The sequence below is a fragment of the Bidens hawaiensis genome, unplaced genomic scaffold, assembly GCF_021521415.1.
Source record: "Bidens hawaiensis isolate Kalapana, Puna unplaced genomic scaffold, B.hawaiensis_p1.1 tig00022752_1, whole genome shotgun sequence".
NCBI classification, from domain to species: Eukaryota; Viridiplantae; Streptophyta; class Magnoliopsida; order Asterales; family Asteraceae; genus Bidens; species Bidens hawaiensis.
Genome location: NW_027493557.1, coordinates 327904 through 346659, shown reverse-complemented (window position 1 = coordinate 346659; position 18756 = coordinate 327904). Strand labels below are relative to the sequence as shown.

The 18756-nt window shown below is 41.9% G+C and overlaps 1 long non-coding RNA gene and 1 pseudogene across 2 annotated transcripts; both read right to left on the bottom strand.

The window, feature by feature from the left end:
* Nucleotides 1-162: 162 nt before the first annotated feature.
* On the bottom strand, nt 163-11711 carry LOC143566219 (ABC transporter C family member 10-like; annotated as a pseudogene). The gene is made up of 10 exons (XR_013141204.1): nt 11691-11711; nt 5929-7689; nt 3827-4137; nt 3640-3734; nt 2879-3001; nt 1194-1197; nt 975-1127; nt 822-885; nt 498-737; nt 163-415 (listed from the first exon to the last, which is right to left on the bottom strand). The product of XR_013141204.1 is annotated as an ABC transporter C family member 10-like (transcript).
* Nucleotides 11712-17187: 5476 nt separating this feature from the next.
* Nucleotides 17188-18153, bottom strand: LOC143566237 (uncharacterized). The gene is made up of 3 exons (XR_013141207.1): nt 18119-18153; nt 17899-17992; nt 17188-17422 (listed from the first exon to the last, which is right to left on the bottom strand). It is a non-coding gene; the product is annotated as an uncharacterized LOC143566237 (long non-coding RNA).
* Nucleotides 18154-18756: the final 603 nt, after the last annotated feature.

Genomic DNA, 18756 nt, shown 5'->3' with positions numbered 1-18756 from the left:
GCCAAATTTTTAACCAAATTCATATTCAACCTATTATATTTTTGTTGAACATCTTTACTGCACACCTTGAAACCTCAATGCGACTAGTTGCTCTTTGATCTCAAACGAACATCACGCTTTACATTTTCATGTTCTTTTCCCTAGAGAAAAGGAAATACAGAATTTGTAACAATCTAAACACCGCCCATAACCCATAAAATGAATATATACACATACGCCTCCCTCAAGTTTCATTCCCGTCCAGCGTAAGATTATACGTAGTTAAATGGTGGACGATGAATAAGGAAATCTTGAACCGAACTTTAAAAAATGTCTGTAGATTGAGAGTGTGACCAGTATTCCTTCACAAGCTGTCCAAACAACGAATCGTCTCTTTTCATCAGCTTCATTGGCTCATCATATTCTGTAATTTTACCTGTTTGAAATTTTTACAGTTAAACAGTTAAAAGGCAAGAATATATTGGAACAAGTGAAAATGTAATAATTTGGGAACTTACCATCACTCATGGTTAGAACCATGGTGCAATCCATGACGGTTGGTATACGGTGAGCCACTGTGATGACGGTGCAATCAGCAAACTCGGATCTGATGGTTTCTTGTAACATTGTGTCTGTTGCATTGTCAACCGATGCGGTTGCTTCATCCAGCACCAAAATCTTGCTTCGTCTTAACAATGCACGCCCCAAGCAAAACAACTGGCGTTGCCCCATGCTCCAGTTCGATCCATCTTCCATCACTGCACTTGCAAAATTATAATTTCACACACCATTACTGTAACAAGGGTAAAACGGTAATTTGCAAACACCTTTTGTAACATTACCTATCGAATCCAGCCCGCCTGCTTTGTCCTGAACAGCCTCTCTAAGCTGACACTTCCCAAGAACCTTCAATAATAGAATATAAAGTTTCACATGTGAAATTATGCACTAAACAAAATTCGGTTACTAAAAAGCACTCGTATTTAGTTATCTACCTCCCATATTTCTTGATCTGTGTGTTGACATAAATTGTATCTAACCGTTCCGTTAAAAAGTGTAGGATCTTGAGGTATAACGCCAAACCGTGATCTTAAATCATCAAGTCCAATCTTAGAAATGTCTATCCCGTCAACAACAATTTTCCCAATCTAAATAGAGCACCAATGAGTGTCGTCTTTCCACTACCCGTCCTCCCAACAATACCAATCTTGTGCCCTCCTAGAAATGTACAAGTGACTCCACGCAGAACAAGAGGCGTGTAACATTCGTCATTTTCGATCTTTTTTGTATTTGATTTTGTATCAAAACCCGACCCGATTTGTAAACCAAATCTTTCACTAACATAAAATGTTGGATTTTTATGTTTCATAATCATCTCTTACCTTTTGGATTTGTTACTAGATTGTATTATTTAAACCTTTTTTTTTTTAAAAAACACATGCAAGTATTGATATAAAACAAGGAAAACAAGTTTGACTCATTCCCTATATAAACAACCCCATCCTCTTCATTATTCTTTGCTCATTCATCTTCTTTCTCTCCCAAATAAAGTTCATATCTCTAACCTCTAAGGTTCTTAATAATCAAGCAATAACCTTCTTTAATTCTTGTTTGTTACTTATTAATTCATATCTTGTGGCACAACATATATATAATATGCACCCCTTGTTTCCTTCGGCTTTCATCTTCTTCGAGAGTTGATATGCTACAAGGCAAGGCTACATGGAGAACTTTTTGTAGTTCTTGTTTATACTATTTTCCTTTAATGTTTTCCTAGTCTTGTTCATATTGTAAGTAGTTTAGCTTTTATTTCACGTTTAAAGAGTTTCATGGTATTGGTTATGAAGTCACCAGTCTCGGTTTTATCCCGAGATTAGACCCGAATCAAGACCGAACCAAGACCAAACTCTTGTTTACTAGTCTTGTTTATACTATTTTCCTTTAATGCTTTTGTTTATATTGTAAGTAGTTTAGTTTTAATTCATGTTTAAAGAGTTTCATGGTATTGGTTATGAAGTCACTAGTCTCGGTTTCATCCCGAGATTAGACCCGAATCAAGACCGAACCAAGACCGAACTCTTGTTTACTAGCTTTTGTTTTAAATAGTTTTGTTTACTAGTTTTGTTTAAAATAGTTAAATTAACATGTTTATGAAAGATTTGAACCTTGTAACTTCTAAAACCATTTTGATAGTTCTATGGTATTTGGGTATGTGGCAACCATCCTCGGTATCATTCCGAGTCAAGGACCGAACCAAAACCGAACTAAACCGAGTTCACTTGCCTAAGACACACAAGTGTGTTTTTGGCCATCGGAACTCATCTTTTCTTCAAGAATGTATTTTAAACTAATTTTAAGTATTTTATCAACTTACTTGGTGTGTCGGTATCCAACTTGATCTTATAACAAGCTTGGACCGGTGATACCAAATACACACTTAACGGACGTTAAGGTTCTTCATAATAGAACTATATACTTGGTTAAGTCTTTCAATTTTATTGAGTTATCTCAAAACATTTTGGAAAGTTAACTTTGAGTTTAGTTAATTATCTAGACCCAAGTTAACAAATCCGAACACTCGATTAAAACCTTGTTTTGGTGTTCATATACCCAAAGGCTCTTGCATTAGTGCATTATAACCCACATAAGTTATTTAACATAGGTTGATGAATAATTATGAATGAAATACCAAGACCCGGTTTCGAGTAAACTTACTTTTTAGAACATGTCTTTAATTTCCCAAGTATTTACATTTTTAAACCATAAACTTCATTTATTTACTTTACTTGTCATATTTTATTTTAAACCCTTCCAAGACTACCTACTAACTTAAGACCCGTTTAATCTAGGTCTTGCTCGTTAAACCCGATCTCCGATCTCCGTTTAATCTAGGTCTTGCCTTGTCGAAGAAGTAACCTCTGCAAGCCTTTCGGAGCCTGCGGTTTCTTTGTGTGCGTTCACTAAATCTTGAAACTCTTGACTTGTTTCCATAAGTTGATTGTAAGGTGCAGCTGCTAGGAAACTGTAAAATACACGACAAAACGTTAATATATAGATGCTTATAGTTTTTTTTTAAACAAATAAATAAAAAAATCATAACTCAAAATTTAATAAAAAACGAAAAAAGTAAAAATACAAAAATGTTTCCACCGTCTTTCTCGTTCTCATAAAAAAAACACAACGGTAAGTGAAAAAGTCGCCGTGTCTTTGTTTATCATTGTGTTTTGTGTTTGTTTTCGTCATTCATTTTTTCCTTGACATTGTGTCTTTTTTTCTTTATATTGTGTTATATTACTCAACATTGTGCTATCTTTTATTCGCCATTGTGTTATATTTTGCGATCTATTGTGTCTTTTTTTAGTTATAATTGTGTCTTTTGTTCATTTTCGTCATTGTGTCTTTGATCTCGGCATTGTGTCTTTTTGTCAAAATTTTTGTATTTTTTTGTATTTATTTTTTTTTGAACGGGAATGATGGCAGAAACATTTTTTTTTCATTTTTTATTTATATTTTGAGTTATGATTTTTTTTATTATTTTTCTTGAATTGATTTTTAAGGAGTTTTTGTCTGGTCATAAATTTTTCTCACACTTCTCGTTTTTATCTCCCTTTGTATTTTAACTTTAACCTATAGATGCTTATAGTTTATACTTGCACAAACTAACTCACCAGAATAGAATCAAATGCGGGAAGGAAATCAACTTGGTGAGTAACAAGCAAAACCGTCTTCCTGGAAAGCGCTTCCATAACATATTCCTACAAAATTTCCAAGAATATGTACACCATTTAGACATAAAAACACTAATGACATAAAATTCTAAAACCTTTTATTTTATAAATTAATTTACGTTAAATAAGCTGGAAGCAGTATGTGCATCGACAGCACTAAACGGATCATCCAACAAATAGATATCAGCATTTTGATATAAAGCACGGGCAAGTTGAATTCTTTGCTTTTGTCCACCGCTGAGGTTAACACCTCTTTCTCCTATTTCAGTACGATCACGATGCGGTAGCAGCTCAAAATCCTTAACCAAATAACACTTCTCAAGTGCTTCTTGGTACCTTTCCTTATCCATTTCAGACCCGAACAAAATATTATCACGTATACTCCCTATTTGAATCCAAGCCGACTGAGAAACGTATGCAATGCTCCCATTGATATGTGAAAAACGTATATAATATTAAAAACCAAGTTTTACCGAATTCACCTAAAAAAACACACAATCGGCAAGTGTACCGGTCGCAATGTAGTTAGCAAGTAAGAACGAATATCGAACCTAGGACACTATAGGTAAACTCTAATTATTAAACCTAAAAGATTACTAACATAGACTTTCTTTTGATTTTTTTAGAATTTTTTATATTAATTAAACTAATAATACTTAACTAATTAAAATTTAAACTAAAAATAAAACTTTATAAAAATTGGGTTTAAAACAGATATGAGAAACGACTACCTAGGTAATGGAATCCTACTAGTTAAACTTAATAGCTAACGAACTTGACTTGGTTGAAAAACAATATCTTAAAAAAAATATGACACTAGAGACCACTAAAATATGCTAGATCGCCTCCCGGCCTCACCAACGACACCCTAGAACTCTAATGACATGTGGAGCTCAATTGTTAAAGGGTTGGATCACCTCCCAGTCTCACCTTACCTAATAATACTATGGTACCCCACAACCCAAATCACCTCCCGGTCTCTTCGGATACAATATATATTAATATAAAGGGGGTATTTTTAATTAACTTGAACAAAACTTGTATCACAATAATCTAAGGGACCTAGGATAACCCACTCCCGTGCAATTATTACCCAAACCCGCAAAAGACAAAGATGACACAACACTAAATTGCCTCCTGGCCTCTCTAGAGATAGAACAATAGAATCTAAATCACTTTTAATACTTATTCCTACGATTTTTTCGACCATAAACCGCAAACAAGTTGAAAACACAAAGTAGACAACCTAATCAAGCGCCTAACAATCTCAAAAAAAACTATTAAACACAAGTGGAATAAATATTAAAGTAAGAGACTAGATTTATTACTCAACAATATTATGACCAAATCAATTAAAAACCTTTACCATAATATTAAATAAACCAACGCCAAATAAATAGTTTGTCAAACCATTAATATGAACTAGTACTCAACCAAAACCTTGGTAGTATAAAAGTTTAGCCACTCATAATCAAGTACGAAACAAAAATAAAATAGAGATTAAAGTTCATCGTAAAAGAAATAAAATTAATTTTGTAAGCCTAATACCACGATCTGCTCGGCCTTTGAGTTTAATAGCAGAGTTCAAGACCTTGACAATAACCTCCAATAATTGCACCGTAGCCTCTCTATGCGGCTGTCCAATTCTCCTAAAAACTTCAGCCATGGGGTCCTTTTATATATTTTTAATTTGCCGACCTTCTTCTGCCTTTTTATTTATTTCGTTCACGAGGCCCACTCCAAAAACCTAATGAAATTTCTTTTCTCTTGTGAGTATGGGGCCCACATGATCAAAAGTCCACAAAATCTTAAAGTTAGAACTTTGACCCAACTGATTATTATTTTTTTTACGTCAGGTGTGATCCAAATTCATAACAAACAAATATATATTACAATACTAATAATAGTATATAATGTATAATGTCTAATAATATATAAAGTAGGTTCGACCTTTACTTGTTAGTTTCAAATTTAATAAAAGTACTCAAATTTTAGATCGTTGTCTCATAAAACCTTAAAAACCCATATTTGAACCAATTTAGAATAATATTCAATAAAAACTTGGCTCTAATATACTTGAAAGTGTATAAAATATTTATATAATAACATGTATATTTTAAACCATATCAACCATACGCTTGAAGCTGACAAATTAGTTCACGCAAACGAAAAAAAGATTAGTATTAAAATACTCAAATAATCAAGTAAATATGCAAAAAAAAAAAAATGATACTTACAGTTCCCTCGACTAACGGAACCTCACCGAGAATTCCCGCCAAAAGCGTTGACTTGCCCGATCCCACCTCTCCACAGATAGTAATCTTTTGGCCCAACCGAGCCTGCAGATTAATGTTTCGTAGTGTAGGCTTCACCAGATTCCCATCCCACGAAAGACTTGCTGAATCAATAAAAATATTGTAATCCAAACCCTCCTTGCTCACCCATCCCACAAATGCTACTTTCGCTTGAATAATAATTCCAATAACATCAGGAATGGTTCTGATAGGATCTTGAACCAAACGTAACGTCGCCACGAACGTGAAACATTGCTTGCGGTTAACGGAATCCCGATAAAATAACAAGCGCCAAAAGTAGCAGCCGAGACCAAAAGCGGCGATGACCAAAACAGAAAGCTGTTATAAGCTCTTCTAAGCTGAACAGCTGATAACCACTTATGCTCAATCTCCCTTAGTTTCTCAATCACGCCTTTGAAATGAATCTCCCACGCGTAAAGTTTCAACACTTTCATATTCACGAGTGATTCCGAGACGGCTTTAAGCCGCTAGTCTTGTGCAACCATAAGTTTCGACTGAAACTTGTGTTGTAATTTAGCGAGTGGCATATTTCAAATGACGGATAATATTATGACCGCCAAAGCTGCAAATGTAGCCTAACCGACAGCTTGTAACAGAATCAAGAGCGCAAATATAAGCTGGAGAATTGTTGTCCAACTTTGATGTAACCAGTTAGGAAACTCCCCGATTCTATATGCATCCACAGTTGCATAAGTCATAATCTCACCAGCCGAATGTGTAATTTTTGCAGCGTTAGATAAATTCAGTTGCTTTTTATAAATATTTGCAGTAAGTAACGATCTAACTCTTATACCGATAAGTCTGCACCTAAAATCCCATTGTCGTTGTGACAACGATTCCAACATTTTAGATACGAAAAGTGCTATAGCTAACATGTACCCCTCGCCTTTAAAGCTTTCATTGCCCTCGGCTACCCTTATGAAAGCTTTGAGAAAAAGCGGGCCCGCAGAAACCGTAATTTATTTCATTAACGCAAAGAATCCAGATATCAAAAGCTCTCTCAAATTACACGTCACTATTGTCCTCAAAATAGACGGTGACGGGTGCGAATTTTTCTGCTTACGATACTCGTCTAAAAAGGCCGAATAGCACGATTCGGCTCTGTCTTCAATGCACAACTTGGGCATATCTTTTTCTTCAAGAGTTTTCTCACTGCCCGTTTTCATCAACGGGTTTAACCACCAAAACGACATTACATTGAGAAATCCCGCTTTTGCAAGAGGGGTAAGATTGTCATTATTACCTGCTTTTATACTCTCGCCGATTAGAGGGGTATAAAGGTCTTTCTTGTCGGTTTCTTCATAGTTGTAGCATGCCAGTAACAATGCTGCTCCTAGGAAAGATGTTAAATCTAGAACTATCTTGATCGACACACGTTTGTTATCGATCAAGGATACTATAGATAATATACCAAAAATCCCAGAAAACAGAAAGGCGGTTATTGACAGAAGCCGAAGGGGCGTTTTTGAAAAGCGTTTTCCTAACAGACTTACAGTTAGTGAGACTGTTAGCCATGTTAATCCATGGAACAAGAAAAGTGTCCAACGATGTAACGGAAGAACGGTGTGTGTTGCGCTTATTGTGGTCTTTAAAGTCCAAATGCCGAAACATGCGTACAGAGTTCCGAGTAAACCGTTAAAGATTACGGAAACCAACTGTAAACCTGACTGAAGAAACACTAATCAGACCCCGGGCAGATTACGGATAACCTGGGGGTTAGATAGATGTTTCCCACGAGGGGTTAGACCCGGCCAAGATGGTTCTTCTGATAACCTGCAAAACAGACACCGTGAGCTCGTCACTGAGAAGGGGGGGGTTCCTCCTTGTGACCACCCTCCGGCGTGAGAATCAGACTAGATTGCTCTTGAATATAAATGTATTAAGAGATTGCTAGAGCAGATATTAGGTATAATATGTAATACGAGATAGTATATGATGATAAGATGATAAGATGAGATGATCATACCATTTGGGGTATTTATAGCCGAAGGTAGGTTTCCAAGAAGGTGTAGCCGGCTGAATAGTATTCCTGTTCTACCAACTGTGGCCTACGCACGTGCCATGCTGGTAGTTGGTGGGTAGGCAGCGGCTGACAGTGACCAGGCCTGCTGTGTACTATTCCTTTTCCACCAACTGCCGGCTATGCACGTGGTATGACAGGAGTTGGTGAGTAGGCAGCGGCTAATAGTGACATACAGTACAAGAGCATGCTGCTCGCCATACTGTTGTCAATGAGCTGTCGTATCTTTGGTCAGATCTTTTGCCCATACCTCGTCAGGTACAGTAAAAGATCTTCCCGTATCGTACGGACTGGCTTATTTGGGCGGGAGTATTCCCCCTCCCGCCTTTGTGCGGGATTGTTCCCGGCTTTGCTCATTCCTTCAGGTGACAACTGAATTATTGAGAGCTAAGTGCCTTATGCGTGTAGCCTTGCTGCGCGGGTGGCCTTCCCTGATGGCTTGTATCCGCAGCTGCGGGAACAGGCGGAGTACTTCACCATTGGGAGGCATTTCCTACGGGAACAGCTTGCATACTGCGCGTAAGGACGTCACGTCTCTGAGCATGGTGGGTCCTGCGGATCCAGTTGGTTTCTGCGCAGACGTCTCTTTTCAAGGTGAGTCTTGCGGGTCCAACTGGGCTCTGCTGGGACCTACCTCTTCAAGTCCCCCCAGTCCAATGTTCTTCTCATGAATGTTTAATAAAGTGAGGTGAACTTTTGGACTTAAGCAAAGGGTTTCGAAAAGGGTTTAGTTTTAAGGTTTTCCATGGGGATTCTTCCCGCGGAAGTCCTTGTCACTTGCAGAAATTCCCGACTTTCCTGCTTGATCTTTGGGTATGATGCGGGTAGGTCTGTAACCTCCTCGCAAGTCAGGAGCGTTGAGTCCCACTTGTGTGGATTCTCCATGAGGTTTTGGTAGTTTTGAACATAGTGATCAATTATGTTAAAACCACCAATTCCATCCTGGAGCTTCAAGCAATGTAGTTCTCGACGTTCCCGCTATGCGGGGATGTTATTTCCGTTTCCGCAAGCATTGCCCAGAAGATCCTTCTTGGTTTCAATTCCCTGCGGAGCGCTAGGTATGTGAAGGGTTTTGCCTTGACACTGTACCCGCGCTCGTCTTAGGGTTACTTTACTTCCAAGGTATTCCAGGCGTCAATTCCCTGCGGGTGCTAAGTATGTGAAGGGTTTTGCCTTGACACTGTACCCGCACCCGTCTTATAGTTACTTGGTCGCCAAGGTATTCCTGGCGTCAATTCCCTGCGGGTGCTAAGTATGTGAAGGGTTTTGCCTTAACACTGTACCCGCACCCGTCTTATAGTTACTTGGTTGCCGAGGTATTCTTGGCTTCAATTCCCTGCAGGTGCTAAGTATGTGAAGGGTTTTGCCTTTACACTGTACCCGCACCTGTCTTACAGTTACTTGGTTGCCAAGGAAAGGGGTATTTTCCCGCTTACTTTTGAATCTTTTTGAATTTTGAAATTCGAAGAGTTGGTGAAAGGATAAGAACAGTCCAAACCTCTGAAACGTCGTGCGACGGTTTCTTCTGACTGTGTCAGGACGTGCAGGAAGTTATGGTGACGTGACAGTACCTGGTCATTCCAGACGCTTTTTCAGGCGCGTGGGCGCGATTTTTCGGGCGCGTGGCCGCGAAATTAATGGCACGCGTCCTTTCAACAGCTGTTGCCAGCTTGCTTTTTGCCACGTGTCATAGTTTCATTGCACCTTCGATTTCTCTCTCTTCAGCATTAAATTCATCGCATTAATTGCGATTAGTATATAAAGGGGGAGAGGGTCCTTTGTAATCCACACTTTCACTTTTCTCTTCGTCTTCAAGACGATTTCCGGCGAATACTCACCTTTTCAGTCGAACATTCTCTTGAAATCGTTTTCTTCTTTCATCTGCATAATGTCGTCTCACGATCTTGAGGCTACAGCCCAGGAGGTTGGGGTGTACGCCGATGACAAGAGTACTGCTGGCGAGTGCCAGTGTGCTCTGCCTGTCGATCTATATCAGTACATCGTCAGGAAGTTCATGCTCGAGTCTCTCGAGCCTGAGTTTCTTGAACCCCATCAGACGGTGTATGATGCCCCCAGAGGCAAGATCGGGGTATATGCTGCATTCTTTGTCTATGGGAATCTTAGGTTCCCCTTGACGAAGTTTGTGTACCGTGTCCTAGAGAGGCACGGTGTACACCTGACCGAGGTGCACCCAATGGCGATCTCGAAGATTCGCCACTTCGAGTGGGTGTGCCGGATTCTGGGCATTGAGCCCTTCGTCGACCGCCTGATGACCTTCTACTCTTGGAGGTGCATCCAGGGGTGGTACACGCTGATAACCCGGATTAAGGGTTTGAAGATTTGCGCAACCGAGTGCAGTCTTCGCTCGTAGAAGCGGGAGTTCTTCTTTATCTCCGCTCGCGCCATCCCCCTTTCCATGAAGTTCAAGAATGGGCAAGCTCTCCCCAGCCTTCACGCCTCCAACTACCAGGAGGCGGAATGGTTTTCAAAGATTTCCCGAGTCCAATCTCCGGTTTACCGGTTTGCGGAGTCCGGGATGGTGATGCTCGGGATGAGCCGGGTGTGGAAGGATGCGGATGCGCAAAAGATCCCGATCGTCCTCGAATACGGTTTGAACTCTGTTCCTTACGGTATGCTCTGTTTCTTTTTGTTGATTTAGAATCTCTTCTAACTTCTTTCCTGTTTATTTCAGAGGGGAACGACTTGCAGTCGCTCCTGTATCCGCGGGAGGCTGACAGTCCCGCTCGGATGGGTACTCGCGCTCTAGATGAGAACGAGTTGCCCATCCTTGAACAGACGGCGGATCGGTTCGTGGAGGTCTACCCGTCAGGCCACGAGATCCTGAGCGCCAGGCGGCCAGGTAAGGCGTTATTCAACCCTCGACCCCTCAATGCTGAAACCTCTGCTGGAATTCCTCTAATCTTATGTTCTGATGAGGAATCCGCAGATGGTCCTCCGTTGGTGCAGAAGAAGAAGGCTGCCGGCGGGAAGGGAAAGGCGAAGGCCTCCACTGCCGATCCGGTGCCTCGGTCTGATTCAGAGACCGAGAGCGAGGAGGTGGCGGGGAACCCGGGAGGTGATAGGACCACTGCTCCGGAGGCTGCGACTGTCACCTCCGGAGAGCCCCAGATGACGACGGTGAGCGGCGTGAAGAGGCCGGCTCCATCGGGTTCGTCCCCGCCTGTCCGCACTTTTAGGCTCAAGAAAACCCGTAAGTACAAACTTCCTTTATTTTTAACTTCATAGCTTTCCATCATTAATACTTTTCTTTGTGCAGGCGTGGATGTTGACGCATTCCAGGGTGGAGCGGGGAGGAGTACCTCCGGACCCATGGCGGTAGGCTTGGTCAGCCTACCTGAGGCGACGACCCAGGCGGCTGCGCCCGCGCCTGCTTCCGCTGGTTCAGTTGCTCACTCCATTGAGCCAACTGTTTCAGCTGTGATGACATCACCGCCGGCTGTCAGTGCCATTTTTACCGCATCTTTTATTGAGCCGGCGGTTACTTTTTCTGCGCATTCCGCAGCGGCGACCACGGTTGTGAGTTCACCTCCGGTGAGTTCACCTCCGTTGGTTTCTACCGCGGCGGCCTCCATGCCTCCGACGTCGGCAGCTACCACCGATCCTTCAGGTATGCTAGGGGCTTCTCACCAACCTCTGCCTCCTTCCCATCTGCCTGACCTCTTGGATGGATTTCCTTTGGGTTCAGGTGATGGGTTTGGCGGCTATCGGCCTGTTGTTGACCCTACAGGTGCGTAGGGTTCTTTTGGCCTTTTTTTTTAATTTTTTTTATATATCATCTTTTCCTAACTGCTTTTTGTTTTTTGCAGTGTCGGATTCCAATGAAGTGTATGTTCCGCGATGGAACATCCGCCGAGGAACAACCCTTCGCACACCTATGGAGTGCGTGGAGTGGGCTCGTCACGCAGCTCCTAGTGGTGCGTTGGGGGAAGCCATGGCTAGCTACCAGGAGGGTAGGCTAACCAATGAGCTTCGGGTACTCCTGGCCCGGATGCAGCCGCACGTCGAGCTGCTTTGTCGTGAAAACGACAAGTTAAAAGCAGCTCGCATTCAAGAAGTAGCTCGGGCGCGGGCTGTCCGGGAGGAGAACGTAAGGCTTACCGCAGTGGCTGCGGAAAAAGAGAAGGCCTTCAAGGCCCTCGAGGTTGAAGTTCAGGCCCGGCTCGAGGCCCGTTCCAAGACTGCCCAAGCTGTCAACGAACAGCTTCGGCTGGCTAAGGAAACTGCAAGGAACGCAACCGAGAGGGCCACCAAGGCTGAAGCTGTTGCTGAGCCTCTACGCGTGGAGAATGAGGAGCTTAAAGCCAAATTAGAGGCTCTCCAGCAGGCTCATGATGCCTTGGCGATGGAAGACGCAAAAAAGCTCCAAGAGATCTTGGACCAGAGGGGGGTGCTTGACCACACTGAGCGGAAGCTAAAGGGCGTCGAGGAGGCTGCGGCTAAAGAAGTGTTGCTTGCCAACCTCAACAAAAGTGAAGCCGAACGCGCCCGTAACGAAGCTCAAGCTGCCCTCCAGGAGGCTCTGGTTGCCAAGGAATGGCTTCTTCGAGAAGCGTTGTCTCAGGTATGTTTAGCTTCATGTCTTCACGCTTTTCTTTGTAAATAGAAAAGGTTTTGATACTTCTATATTTTTTTTGTAGGTTGTGCATCGAGTCTTCACGGATACGTCTTATGACGATGCTATGAGCACAGCCCTCAACGCTTCTCATGAGGATGGGGAAAAGGCCGGCTTCCTGCTTGGTCTAGGGTTCGTTGAGAAAGGCATCCCGCCTTCCAACTTCCCTTTATTTGATGTGGATACTGAAGCTGTATACGACCAAGCAGTGAATCAGTATGCCGCCTTCCCGCATCCGGTGGTGGAGAAGGTGAACGAAGTTGCCGCTGCTGATGATGGGCTAGCTATCCTTAAAGCTTTCCTTGAACCGCCACGCTCTACTGATGGTGCTGGTCCAAGTGGAAGTGGCCCTGAAGCTTGATCCTGAAGATCCCTTCCCACTGTTAGGATAGGTTTAGCTTGTATAGATTTATATTCTTGTAGGCGGGTAGTTACCCGGCCATTCTTGTAATGAATATTATGAAATATAAATCTTTATGCGGGTAAGACCGCTATTTTCACTGGATTACTTGCTTTATAAACGTTATATGACTTGCATACTTTAGTTTAAATTAGCAATTTTCCAAGTGTTTAGAATAAGTTAACCTTTGAACGTGGTAGATAATAGGTTGAAGTTTTGCTTCCTCTTTCGTGATTGTGCGGGTAGGACCGTCACTTGCACTTAGTAGGATGGCTAAACTTTACCTATATCTGACCTGCGTGGAGGTTTTCCTCATCTTTTTAGAAATTTTCTAAGTGTTTAGGATAAGTTAACCTTTGAACGTGGTAGATAATAGGTTGAAGTTTTGCTTCCTCTTTCGTGATTGTGTGGGTAGGACCGTCACTTGCACTTAGTAGGATGGCTAAACTTTACCTACATCTGACCTGCGTGGAGGTTTTCCTCATCTTTTTAGAAATTTTCTAAGTGTTTAGGATAAGTTAACCTTTGAACGTGGTAGATAATAGGTTGAAGTTTTGCTTCCTCTTTCGTGATTGTGCGGGTAGGACCGTCACTTGCACTTAGTAGGATGGCTAAACTTTACCTACATCTGACCTGCGTGGAGGTTTTCCTCATCTTTTTAGAAATTTTCTAAGTGTTTAGGATAAGTTAACCTTTGAACGTGGTAGATAATAGGTTGAAGTTTTGCTTCCTCTTTCGTGATTGTGCGGGTAGGACCGTCACTTGCACTTAGTAGGATGGCTAAACTTTACCTACATCTAACCTGCGTGTAGGTTTTCCTCATCCTTCAGTTAGAAATTCTCTGTTTTGAATAAGTTAACCGTTCGACGCGCGGTTGTCAATAGGTTCGGTTTCCTCTCATGATTTGTGCGGTTAGGACCGGCACTTTCATTTAGTGGGATGACCAAAGTTTACCTATGACTGACCTGCGTGAAGGTTTGCCATTTTTTGGGTTTATGCGGGTTTTGCCGCCTTCCCTACGCAACGACTTTCCACGTAATTATGCGGTGAAAACCGGCATAACCGTGTTGACTAAATTAACCGTTCGACGCGCGGTTGTTAATAGGTTAGTGTTCAGTTTCCTCTATCATGATTCATGCGGATAGACCGGCACTTTCATTTAGTGGGATGACTGAACTTTAACTTTATCTGACCTGCGTGAAGGTTTTCCGTTTTTTGGGTTTATGCGGGTTTTGCCGCCTTCCCCACGCAACGACTTTCACACTTATGTATGCGGTGAAAACCGGCATCAGTGTTGAAAGTTCATAAAGTATAAATGTAAAATTATCAGCGTCGATGTTCTAAGGAGAATCATTTCCATTAGAAGTGGCTCTGGGCCTTTTCTTTACAAATTTGGAATTAATCTACATGCAAACTGTGTAATTGAGCTCCCTTCCATGTTGTTGGGATGGGAGTGCCATCGAGCCGATATGCACCTGGTTCGGGATCTCGTTGTTTGCGCAGTATGTAGTCTCCAACATTGAAGCTGCAATTTTATTCGTGTTTTCCCCAACTGGGGTTCTACACGCATAAGCCTGCTCAGCGTTAATTGCGCCACGAGGTGCGCGAGCGTCCCATCTCTGACAAATGCTTCGACCATGTCCTTTACGTCTATGCATTCTTCAGTGTTGTGGCCTTTTGTCCTGTGAAAGTCACAGTATTTGCTCCGATCAGCATTGTGACGATGTCGGATTATTGGAGCCTTTGGCCATGGGAGCTCCTCAGTGGCGAATATCTCGGTGACGCTTTTGGTGAGTGGCGTCCATCTGGAGTTCTGGTTTGACTGTACGTTATCCCTTCCGCCTAACCGATGTTGCAAGCCGGATGAGGTGTCAAAGTTTACCCTTGACTGCCAAATTCCTAGCTTCCGCTTTTTGTTTAGTCGGGCGGTAAGGACGTTGTCTTCTCTTGTTTTCTGGCTGTAGAGGTTTGTGCTCTGGAGGAGATCTCTACCCAGTTGCTTCTCTGTTTCCGCAAAGCGTTTTGCTGCTGTCATGATGGCATCCCATGTGGATGGCATGCCATCTTTACCCGTTAAGGTGCGGATGAGCTCTGGGTCGTTCGTGCCCTGGATGAAAGCAGTGCGAACAAGATCTTCACTGATGTTACCCAGACTTAGCTTCTTTGAGTTGAAGCGAGTGATGAAGTCTAGCAAAGATTCATCTTCCTCTCGAATGCATTTGAGGATTGTCCATTGCTCTTCGGTATACTTTCTTTGTTGGCTGAAGTGTTGGCTAAACTTTTGTTGGAAGTCTGCCCAGTCGTAGATGTGGTTGACCGGTAGACGATCGAACCACGCTCTAGCTGCCCCAACAAGCGTCATTTGGAACATGTAACACCACGTAGGTTCCGTCCAACTACTGACGGTTGCCCCCGCTATGAACCTGTTCAAATGATCGTCTGGATCAGATATACCATCGTAAGTGCCGATGTTGGACATCTGTTTGGCACTTTTCGGGACGATTGCTTCCGTAATGTCCCTTGCAAATTTGGACGTTCCCGCCTTTGCAGCAGTTGGTGTAAATGTTTTCGAGAAGTCACGTGGATTTCCACATGTGTTTTTTGGTTTGAAGGTTTCTTCAAAACGCCTTCTCGGTTGGGAGTCCGTTTCCTTACGCTTCCCTTTCGCCCTATGACGAGGGTTTGCGTCACTATCGGATTCCTCCGAATCATTGTCCCAGTACTCTCCAAATTCGTCAGCCTGTTGGACGGAACGCAAGCGTTCGTCCAACTCAGCTTGGAATTCCTTCTGACGTGCCTCCGCCCACGCTTTAACTTGTTCAAGTGTTTGGCGGGGGAGTCTCGTCTGTTGTCTTTCCGCCTGGGTATTATTGAATCCCAGGGGATGGTTGTTTACTGCACTTGCCCCAGCTTGGGTAACTGGGGTAGTGTTCGTAAAATTTACTGCACTTGCCCCGGCTTGGGTAATCGGGGTAGTGTTCGTAAAAACTGTGTAGTCGCCGGTATTCCCCCCAGTAGCTGGGGTTGTGGTTACCGGAGTTTCTTTAACCATCTTTCCAGAAGTTTGAAAAAACTGAAGAAATGTTCTAGCTTTTATGCACGGATGGCGCCAATGAAGAAACACTAATCAGACCCCGGGCAGATTACGGATAACCTGGGGGTTAGATAGATGTTTCCCACGAGGGGTTAGACCCGGCCAAGATGGTTCTTCTGATAACCTGCAAAACAGACACCGTGAGCTCGTCACTGAGAAGGGGGGGGTTCCTCCTTGTGACCACCCTCCGGCGTGAGAATCAGACTAGATTGCTCTTGAATATAAATGTATTAAGAGATTGCTAGAGCAGATATTAGGTATAATATGTAATACGAGATAGTATATGATGATAAGATGATAAGATGAGATGATCATACCATTTGGGGTATTTATAGCCGAAGGTAGGTTTCCAAGAAGGTGTAGCCGGCTGAATAGTATTCCTGTTCTACCAACTGTGGCCTACGCACGTGCCATGCTGGTAGTTGGTGGGTAGGCAGCGGCTGACAGTGACCAGGCCTGCTGTGTACTATTCCTTTTCCACCAACTGCCGGCTATGCACGTGGTATGACAGGAGTTGGTGAGTAGGCAGCGGCTAATAGTGACATACAGTACAAGAGCATGCTGCTCGCCATACTGTTGTCAATGAGCTGTCGTATCTTTGGTCAGATCTTTTGCCCATACCTCGTCAGGTACAGTAAAAGATCTTCCCGTATCGTACGGACTGGCTTATTTGGGCGGGAGTATTCCCCCTCCCGCCTTTGTGCGGGATTGTTCCCGGCTTTGCTCATTCCTTCAGGTGACAACTGAATTATTGAGAGCTAAGTGCCTTGTGCGTGTAGCCTTGCTGCGCGGGTGGCCTTCCCTGATGGCTTGTATCCGCAGCTGCGGGAACAGGCGGAGTACTTCACCATTGGGAGGCATTTCCTGCGGGAACAGCTTGCGTACTGCGCGTAAGGACGTCACGTCTCTGAGCATGGTGGGTCCTGCGGATCCAGTTGGTTTCTGCGCAGACGTCTCTTTTCAAGGTGAGTCTTGCGGGTCCAACTGGGCTCTGCTGGGACCTACCTCTTCACTGACCAAGATGATCTAACAGTAGACTTCAATGGTGACTTGAAAAACATGTTGAGGAGTAAGATTACAAGGAGTACTAAATCGAAACAAATGTTGAGAAAATGATTCATGCACGAAGACGGGTTCGTGATGAAAATCAAATCTGAATCACAATTCGTGTTCGTGATGTCTGTGCACCCGCAAAACGAACTCCAAATATCAGCCATCTTTCTTTTTTCACTACCCTCTTTGCCCTCCTAACACTGAAAATGCCAAATATATAAAGATATGCATAAATCAACAAGCTTTTTTATTTACTAGCAAACACAAAGACAACAGTATCATCATAAAAATAAATAGTGGATTAAAAGTTACAAAGTTGGCTGTCAAATTATGCAAGGGTCAAATAATCAACTTCAATAAGTCAACTTGATTCTATCACACATTATATCATCAAAAACTGGATAAAAATGTATACTTTGATGAAATTTAACTGCAACAGGTAGTATGATTATATTATCATTCACAATTTACATGATCATATCAATATATATATATATAATAAAAAAATGATTTTTTTTATATTACATGATCATATCAAGATCCAGTTATGCAAATCTAAACAACCCAAGAACACATAATTATATTACCAGAGACTAAAGTTTACACAAAACAGTAAATGGAATAGTTACAAAAAAGAGAATGAACAGTAAATGCAAGATTAAACAACAAAACATACCTCAATACTGGCAAAGAGGTAGCACCAACACCTCAGTAATTAAGTCTCCTTTTGATGTCTTCTTTGTTTATTATTTTTTTATATTTTTTATAACCTGAAATTAAAAGACTGTAAAACACTAAAACTACAAATCAACTACAACTTTTCCTCTAAAATAGTTTCATAATAATAATAACAATAATAATATTTGTTTCTTTAGGCGTGAATATACTATATACACGTGTAGTGAGTTGTGGCCAGATGATATGAATCCATGACCAAAAAAAGACATGCTTACACCAAAAAGATAATAATAATAATAATAATAATAATAATAATAATAATAATTAGAATTAGATAGTCTCACGTCAAGAATATAGTATAAACAAACCAATATCCCCAATTCTTTATTTGTAGAAAACAAATCTAAATAATAATAAAATATAAAGACAACCGTCCACAGCATATTCTTGCGATCTAGTGACACTGGAAAACAAGTGGGGAGTGACTGTTTTCTTTTGATTTTAAGAATAAAATATATCTCCCATTAAATTTAGAACACAGAAGATAATTAAGCATGATGCTTACAAATTAGATGAATGGAAAATGTAGCTAGGTTAATAATTTCCACACGTTTGTAGAACTAGAAGACAGGCAGATTCTGAATATATGCATATGAAGAATATATGTATGGTTGATGGCATATATAGCATGTATTTTGTTTGTTGTGTGTTACTAATATAGTCCCTTGGTTATATGAAGTTTTAATGGGTGTCCCCATCAACAATCAAGAATGACATACATGCCCCCCCGGGGGTACTCTGTTGAGTCTAGGGGTGTGCACGATTCGGTTCGGTTCAGCTTGGTTTTAGGCTAAAG